General features: G+C 39.7%; 1 long non-coding RNA gene across 1 annotated transcript; it reads right to left on the reverse strand.

Moving 5' to 3' along the window:
• Positions 1–789: 789 nt before the first annotated feature.
• On the reverse strand, positions 790–9,269 carry LOC109313030. The gene is made up of 3 exons (XR_002101952.1): positions 9,135–9,269; positions 2,857–2,936; positions 790–1,410 (listed from the first exon to the last, which is right to left on the reverse strand). It is a non-coding gene; the product is annotated as an uncharacterized LOC109313030 (long non-coding RNA).
• Between the last annotated feature and the right edge of the window lie 284 nt (positions 9,270–9,553).

Genomic DNA, 9,553 nt, shown 5'->3' on the forward strand with positions numbered 1-9,553 from the left:
GCATAACTTTTGTGAGATCTGAGAATTAAAGATCAGATTTAGTATGAGTTTTCATGTAGCTTGAAAGATCCATTAACTTATATGTTCTCATGTAAAAATGGCAGAGGCATTTAAGAGATGGGCTTGCTGTCTAATACCTTCGTTATTTACAAGCTCTGCCTCAAACCGTTTTTACCCCTTTTTGAATCAGGGGAAGCAGTGTCGGGCCCTTTGTGGCACCAAGGAGCATGTCTATGGGGAACAAGGATCCCTCAAGAGAAGAGAACTGCCTTATCTCAGGTGCTATGCATAAGAGTAGTTAGTGGAAGACATGGGAATTTCACATTGGTGGAATACTTATTCAGGGTCATCTTCTGGAAACTCTTGATGCGCCAGAAATTGAAAAGCATTTATCAATGTCATATAACTTATGGAGAGTCAGGCCAATGTCTGAGCCAGAGGCCTCGCTACAGTCCTACAAAGCTCTGTGAAAGCTACTTTGACATAAGAGAGTTCTTAATCCCATGATTTGACCGCCATCCTTCCTTGCACACCCAAGGACACTTGATCATTGTCTAAAAGCAGTTAAATATATCCCTTAAGCCACAGTTTTGCTTAATAGGAGCCAGTCAATGTACAGAGAGCATCCAAAATTTCCTTGGGTACAAAAATCTGTTCTTTCATGTACTCCTCCTTTGAGTGTTGTTTTTAAACTACCACAGTGCTGGTAGGAGCTACATCATGCTTTTGAAAGTTTCATAGTTAGTAGGGTCGGAAGAGACCCGAGCAGATCAAAGTGTTTTGAAACATCCATCATAATAATATTTCAATCCATCGTAACAGTGCAGATTATCTGAAATGAGAATGCTATTTAAATAACATAAGAATGAGAAAGTTGGTTTGAACTAGAGCATTTCACATCTCCCTGAGCATTAATGGTAGACCAACAAGCAAAGAACCCTAATTCACCCATCTAATTTAGTCAGTGTGAGTTGATGAAAGCTGATTTTCTGAAATGGGAAGCAGTTGGATCATTTCCCAAAGCAATTCTAATTTTAAAATATAGAAAGGAGGTATAAAAAAACACCCACAACTTACATATCAAATAACCCAACAGACCAGAAATGAAAAAACAATGGCAAGCTGTTACACACTTAACCTTCTGACACAGAAGAAAGTGTTTCTTTAATGGCTTTACTCCTTTTGCAGTTTAAAGTTATGATTGCATTCTGAAGAGAAGAATAACTGGTCTTATAAATGCTTTATTCTTTTAAGCTGTAAAAACAAATTCTAGCCACTCTCTCAATGCAGATAAAATACGTCTTCTGCTAATAGCATTGTTTTCTCTACAGTAAAGACTGCAATGGCAGGTTACCCTCTGGTGCACAGAAAGCATGTATTTTGCAAAATCAGCAGTTTAATACGTTTCACCTGGAGAAGGAAAAAAAAGAAAAAAGAAAGAACTAATCCATCAGGCCACCTAAGCCTTTTGCCTTTCTCCCCACTTTATTGGAAAAGCAATCAAACCACAGTCTTCCCATTTTTCTTGGGTTCTGGATTTCTGTGTTTAGTGTAGCAATGTTGATCTACCCTGTCATTCAAATAACCCTCCATGCTTTGGTATCAGAGGCTGTAAAAAATATTTCTCTTCTAGCCTTGTCACGAAGATATTTTATGGCAGGGGCTTGGGCAACAGAATCTAACATTTAGTAGAAGTTATCCAACAAGGACAAGAGGTTGAATGCTCTTCTTTTATTAAAGTGGTTTATTAAAACACATCTAGTTGATTAGTTTGTGCTGCATTGAGCTCAGAGTAAATGAACATGTCTTCAGAACATCTTATTGATTCAGGCGAAGATGAAGAAATACTGGCTTTTTTCTGTAAATAACCTTACATAAAATTGCCACTAAATTGCAGCAGAGCGTCTCATATCATCAGGGTTTGAGAAAGAATTGCTAGCAGCTGGTAACTACTGTATTTGGCTTCCCATTCCACTGGAAATCCAGCCAAGTTTTTTTCTGTCTGTAGCCAATTAAAAACATTTCACTATAAAGGATGTTATTGCATGTGTATGTGATTAATTGGGAGAAAAGACAAATATTCATGGTAATTCCACACCAAATAAAATACTGTCCTATTAAAAATAAGCATTTTGTTTCAAACAGAATATGCATAATGAATATGTTTTGGGGGGTTTTTTCTGCTAATGTGAAGGGAAAAATTTGCCAAAGAATTGTATGGAAAACAAGACAGGAGGTCAGGGCTGCTGCTTTAGTCGATAACAGAGTTTTGACCTCTAAAGATGTTACGCCAAGTCTGAGCCACAAATTTGAAGTGACATCTTCTTTTCTTTGCTAGACAAGTTCATTTTTTCTGCAACACAATTAACAAGCTAAAGGGGTTCTCATAAAATCTACTTAGCATGCAGGGTGTTTGTAAGCTAGTGTCTGGTGCTCCAGTGTAGACTATACCCATCACTCATGTTCTTGCCCTTGCCACAGTCCCAAAAGCATTTCATATGTTGTATATTACACCTAAAATCACCTGGCTTGTACCTTTACACTCTTGGTCCCTCAGTCTTTTTCCATGACACTTCTGCAGCTTCCCTGGCCTGCTCCCGTCCTCTGATCCCCCCATGCTCTGCCCCAGAAGACTCCCTGCTTCTCTGCCGTGTGCTGCAGCTGCTGGTCTTCTGCTCCACGAGCCATTGGCCCTCTGCTGCAGCAGGTTCACCAATCCTCTGCAGGGACCTCTCCACTCTGTCCTCTTCCTGGATGCTGCAACCCCTTCAGAAACCAGACTCCAACCACCTCTTGCTTCTATCTTAATTGGCCATCCGCTCACTGCTTACCTCAGCAGAAGGGACTCTTGCTTACCAGCTCACTGGGGTTGTTCAGTACACATTCTGGGCATTTAGTATGCAGAAAGACATATCATAGAAGGCACTATGGAGTTCCTTCAGTAAAGGAGATGAGAAGGAGAATTCTGAATCCTTGAATACTTGGTCAACTTTGCCACACAGAAATCATACCTCTGCTGCAGGTGATCTTGTTTTCATTAATCTTCAAACAACCGATTTTCCCCTGTGCCTTTGCATAGAACATGAAAGCACTGGCAGTCCTGATCTTTTTATTATCCTGCTCTGGTAGCTCTTAGATTGTGATCAGTCTCAAGCTGTCCTGTATGAATGTGCAGTATATCCCATTTAGTTGACTTCTTTGAGCTGGTTTTCCACTCCACTCCCGCTCCAACCCCTCCTTCATTCTGGCATCCCTGGGCTCTGTTGCTCTTTTATTGATATCAAATGGAAGGAACTGAAGGGTTTTAATGTTTCTTCTTAGAATGGAGCTCTAGGTTTGAATATACGTACTGCAAACAAAATGGTCAGTTGTAATCCTTTTCAGGGCTTATAATGATGACAAATGTGGGTGGATTTTCATGGGCCCAGCATGGGCACTCCAGATTCTAAAGTAATGGCTCTACCAATTTTAAAGGCATCTTTGTTCCAAGACTGGCAGCACTATAGCTAGTCAGTGAAACAGTCGTGGCCGTTTTTACCCTTTTTTTAAATGCTAGCAAGACATCAAGTCAAAAGTATCTAAAGTATTCAGCCTGAGGCAGTATAACATTTCAACCCAAATCCTGGAGTTTGGCAAAAGTTTATAAGAAAATGAAAATTGTTTTATAGTGGAAATTCTAATTATATACTATTTGAGACAATATATTCATGTAACTTTTTCAGAAAAGTGATATAAACAGGTCAAAACAGGCCATGGACTATATTAGGAGCCCCATCTTCTGGGGTTTCCAGAGGCTTCTCTATAGATTAGTAAGATTAAAGAAAACCACTGTACCTCATGGGACTCAGTGCTCAGTCTAGAAGATCCCAGTAAGCATCTCTGTGACTCCTAGTTTCAGTTTTCAGACTGTGGATTTGTGTCTCCAAAGATAGTAGAGTTTAGAATATCTATCAGTCTATATATCAAAGTATGAAGTACACATGTATCTAGCAGAATATGGAGGTAAGAGACAACAGACCTGATTACCTAACCATCAGCCCCCTTGTCTTTCTGCAAATTTGTGTACACAGAGTCAAGCCCTTACCTCTCTCTAAAAGTGTGAAGTTTCAAGTACTTAAATGAATAGAGGATTGTTGGGGGGGGGAGTAGATCTGGGCAAAGAGGAGGAGTCTGGAGATAAAATGCAAGGAGGTAGGGGCAGTAGAAACAAAAGAAAAACATGTTTGAGCAGAATATTCTGGAAGTCTTGAGGGATAAGTTTCTGAGCATAGCCTCTCCATTGATATGAGATCTAGCGAGAGAATGGGATGGTAGAAGGGAAAACTTATCATGGCAGCAGGCTTGCCAGACCATGAGAAAGACCCTGTTTGGGAATATTTTAATGAAGTTCCTCCACTTGTGGGTAAGATAGGCATACATCCAAAATGCAAACCGTACAACAAAGAAATGCAAGGCCTTGTTGCCCAAATGAAACATCATGAGAAGTGTTCTCTCTCAGGAGGAAGCTGCTTTGAGGATGAGGAATGGAACAACAATTAATTTGAGGGTTCCTGACCAGTGATTTAAATCAAGTCAATTTAAATCAAATCCACCCTGACCTCTAATGAAGAAAAAAAGCCCAAAAAATGCTTACTCATATTTTACTTTGCTAGGGTGACCATCTGTCCTGGTTTAGCTGGGACAATCCTGGATTTTCTCGTGTGTTTTATACGTTGTATGCAAACCTATGGGCAGGAATCAGTCTTTGCGCTTTTGGCCATGATGTTTTAAAAAAAGGAAGTGGAAGTATCGCATCTGTTCATAAGCCTTGCAGAACAGGTGCACAAGGTCTTATGGAAGAAAAGGATGCGCAGTGGAGAGAGACTACAGAGTTCATATTGTAAATGTTCTTCTAGCTGACGACTTTTTCAAGAGAAGACTAAGACAGTCACCTTGTTGGGGTCACCTGACGCCAGTTGTCTTACCTGCTTGGTGCAGGGGGCTGGACCCGATGATCTTCTGAGGTCCCTTCCAGCCTTACAATCTATCTGTCTATTTATAACTATGCCCCATGCCCCTGCTCACCTGCCTCTGCCTGCAGCAGCACTGCTCACCTGTGTGAGGAAGAGGGCAGTGTCCTGGATTTCTTTAAAAATAAGGTGATCACCCTATATTTTGCCACCTCTGAAACATAACCTCAAATGAAGTCAGAGATTAGCCCAAAGAAAGACCAAAGTATAACATACACAAGAATTTCAAAACTTAGCTCATAAGGATTTTTTTTCTGCAAAACAAATCTTACTTTAACAAAAAACACAATTTGCCTGAAACTATTCGGGATTTTAATGGTAATTCACTGTAAATGGAGTTTCATTATTTCTAAGTTCATTCTAAGTGGACTCCACTGTGTTTGACTAAAGGCGTAATTTGGCAAATACTCACTGGTACAAGATGCTTTATCGCAGCATTTCAATGCACATGTTTCTGTTGTGTAACAGATTCGATCCCTGTATCCTTAAATGTATTCAGAAGTGGCATGGCAACTAGCAAAGGAAAAATCAAACACTTCCACAATGGATTAAGGACAAGAAACAAATGAAACTCCTCATAGACAAGACTAATATAAAAATGCAAATTTGAGTTGATGGTAGAGGGGATAAAATGCCACCATTATCTGTGTCTACTGAGAACAGAAAGTCTCAAAAGAAAGAATGAACTTAGACTCCAAAAAAGCAGTCACAGGAGATTACTATACAAGTAGAAAGCACAGAGAGGAGTCATTACATTTTTGGCAGCCTGAATTTTAAGACTCATAATTAAAAAGATCTTCCTTTTGGAGAACAAAATGTGTTTTCCAAAGGTTTATCTTCAGTGAAGACACAGATTAAATTGGCAATAAAAATAAGGAAAAGAAGGGAGCTGTGTCAAGAACAGGCTTTGTGGATGCAAGTCAGAGGTTTGTTTTTTTTATTTCTTCGCTAGCTTGCCAAGGCAGCAAGAAATTCTCCATGAGAAGATAGGCTTATGCTTTTGGGAAAAGTTTACAGGGCCAGGTCATAGCTGATGGTAAATCTAATGCCTTGTTTTCCCAGATAAACTACTTCAGCATACAGCTGTCTGCTTGACAAAAACCTGATGATATTCACTTGTTGAAGTAGGGAAACTAGTATATATGACTCTTTGTGGGAAAGGGTTGGATACAAGTTGAAAAACCAAACAGCACCACCACAGTGATGATAAGCTTTAGTAAATGCTGGTTTAAAAACAAAAAACTAGATCATTGAAGATCTCCAAGATGGTCTCTTTGATGTGGCATTGGAACTGGTTATGAGTTTTCTGTTCAGTAAAGAAATGCTACGCAGGTGGGAAGAGGGTGTCACTTAGGCTTCTGTTAGCCAGAGATAAGTTCTTGTTAGCAAGACATGACACCAGTGCTTACATTAAGTATTTTGTAATCACTAGTCAATTTTTTATTTTTAGTTTTCCAGTATTGAGCAATGGCAGTGCAAGCTTCTCCAGGTGGCCCACTAACATAGTGCAGCCCAGATGTGGACTGACCAGATTTAAGGGTTGGTTTGTCTCCATTACAAAGCCAAGAGATATTGTCAGCAAACATGATGACTTGTCGGCTATAACCCTTTGGATTATTACCACATCAGACCCATTCCACTCAGGACCCCAACAACCATCAGACGGTAATCGCTCTCATTAATGTCCTGGGCTGGAGTTGCATATTCAACTTGGATGTTAAGGATTTTATATTAAAATACAAATCCCTTTAGTCATCCTCCAGAGCTTTGTGAAATTCATTAGTGACCATGAAGGATTTCCAATGGTAAGTGATAGGATGTCTTTGTAAGGATTCTCAAATGTTAAGCCTTTTCAAGTTCATCTGGAGTTGAAAAGCGAGACCCTGCAGATCCCTCTGTTAGCATACATGCTAAGATGTTTCAGAATCCCCTCTGGGCATCCCTGGATAACGTTACGGGGTACATTCCTACAAATATTCAACAGTAGGAAGAGAAGTTTATTTCCACAGCAGTGTATAGAATCTATTCTTGGTATCTTTAACAAAAGCCACAAACTGCTCTTCGCAAGCCACAAACCAAATCCCTCCATTGAAAGTCAAATGTGTGAAGCAAGCACTATCTGACACACCTTGAAGAACCAGTCAGGGATTTTTTGGAGCAAAGTTCTTATTGCTTTTTTGGTTTTGTTGCTATTGGACAATGTTGACTCTTCAAAGGTGGAGATTTCCCACAGAAACGTAAAAGGGATAATAAAACTTTTGTTTCTCAGATCCAAATTTCTGGTCAAAAATCAAAGAGAGAGAAAGAGAATGACCACTTCAGAATGCCAAATAGCCATCCAAGGTGTATGACAATCAAGTTTATGTCTGTACTGTGAACCAGGCAGAACCTTGGATGTCCCACATCAAGTGCCCAACCATCAGCCTGTTCTTTGTTCCAGTTTTGTTTTCTCGTGTTTTGCTTAAAGCGTTTGTCCTAGTGTAGAAGGGGAAGATACTGGAGATCTGTTTGATGAGATGGGAAAACATTGGGGTTTTTTGCCTAGTGCTAAGTCTGGGGCAGAAGAGAATGCTGCACATGTAATTAACCTGCAAGAAAAAACATGCCCTAAGTTACGGAAGCAGAGTTTGTAGGTTCTGGATATGGAAATTTGATAACCATTAGCAAAGTTTTTGGTATCAAAACTGGAAAGCAAGTGACCATTGCCATGTTTCACTGTGAACTTTTCATACCACCACTTTACCTATCCTGTTCTCTTTCAATCCCGTTTTAACGAGTGCTAAAATACCTTGTGCTTCAGGAGCTACCACAACATTCTGTAAGGAACAAGAATAACCCCCAAGGACATGTCCTCATAGAAATATAGCTCTACGTATATGGCAGTTTTATTAAAGGAGTGAAAATGGTATTGTTTTCCGATGATAGTCAGATGTGCTTAGGAGGGGCCAAAACCATTAAAAGTGATTTAAAATCCAAGTCCTGTGATGATCTATGGCTAGAAGTCAGTACAGTTGTCTTAAAAACCAGATATCATGATCCATAGGCACCTTCAGTAGAGAACTTGAGCAGCAAGATCTGAATTACTAGAACATCATTGAGAAAACTCTTTTGGAAATCCTTATAATAAAATACCAATGATAAAAAAAGGCTTTTTTGTGATTTATTAGTTGGGCTAATAAAAGGTATAATCTCTGAACCAGGAGTTCTAGAGTTTTGCATTTCTTTTCATCTCAGACCAACACAGCTGCCAGATACATCCCTGAAACATGGAAGATGCCGAATTTTAGCCAATTTTTGGATTTTAAACTTCATTGATGAACAAGAAAGATTTCTATACCGCCCTGCCTGTCTGCCATCGGACACCACCAGGGAAGGAACCCTGCCTGATCCGCACAACAAAGAGCAACTCACAAAAGACACCTCTCATGGACCCAGAGGGACAGACTTCCATCTTCAGCATCCTCTGTGCAAAAATGAAATTTATTTCCTACCTGTGGGGACTTTTTACCATCTTTAATTTTCCCTGAGCCTGATGAAGGGTGTGTGAACTCAAACACTTGCAGAAAAATATCTTCTCTTTTTCTTTTTTTTGTTGCGATTTCTTAGTTGGTCTAATAAAAGGTATCATCTCTAAACCACGAGTTCTAGGGTTTTGCATTTCTTAATTATAAATATAGGAGTTTATCAGGAGATCAGATATAAAAAAAAACATTGCGTTGAAAGACAGAAATAAGTAAAACTCTTTTCGTGAAAGTGTGACGTTCACTTTATGGGCAGACTAAATAATTCCTTTTATACAGCTCTATGCTTCTCAAACCACTTGGTGAGGATGAGTTGCTTCCTTTTTACATATAAACTAAGACACTGAGAAGTAAGGCCTAATTATTTCCAGAGCCTCCGTGTAAGCTTTTTGAAGGTATCAAGCCTTCAGTATTTGGAAGTATGTGTAGCTCCTGTTGAAGACACCTGGAGTCAGGTGCTCAGCCTCTCAAAATTCATCCATAGGTACCTTAAATTAAAGACCCAAAAACCTCAGGAAACACAGAACTAAAGGGTGGTCTTGAAAAATATAGGCCTTCAGCACTGTCAATGGAAATAATAATTGAAATAAGTAAGTGTACTAACTCAGCACCCCATCCAGATGCAACTGGATGAAAGGCCGGGAAATCTGGACCCATGTGATCCTCCATGTTGCACTGCATCACCGCTGGAGTCAGGATTAGAACATAAGTCTGCGACTCAAAAAAACTTCTAGACCACACTGCCCAATTCAAAGAATAAGACATGAATCCAACAGAGCAGCCAAATTCTCCATAAGCAGGGAGGATTACAAAAAATAATAATCGACCAGCTAGATTATTTAAGATAGGGGAAGGTGATGCCAAGTGCTAGACAACAAAAGTGCATCTTTTCTTCTTTACATAAAAAGTGTGCTGTGAGGAATTACACGGTTAAGGAATCTCTGTGGATCCAGAGACGGGAGGTCAAGCTTTGCTTTAGATTTGAACCAAAACCTGCTCCCCCTCTCCAGAGGGATAAGGCTT

The sequence above is a fragment of the Crocodylus porosus genome, unplaced genomic scaffold (assembly GCF_001723895.1).
Source record: "Crocodylus porosus isolate Cpor-Errol unplaced genomic scaffold, CroPor_comp1, whole genome shotgun sequence".
NCBI classification, from domain to species: domain Eukaryota; kingdom Metazoa; phylum Chordata; order Crocodylia; family Crocodylidae; genus Crocodylus; species Crocodylus porosus.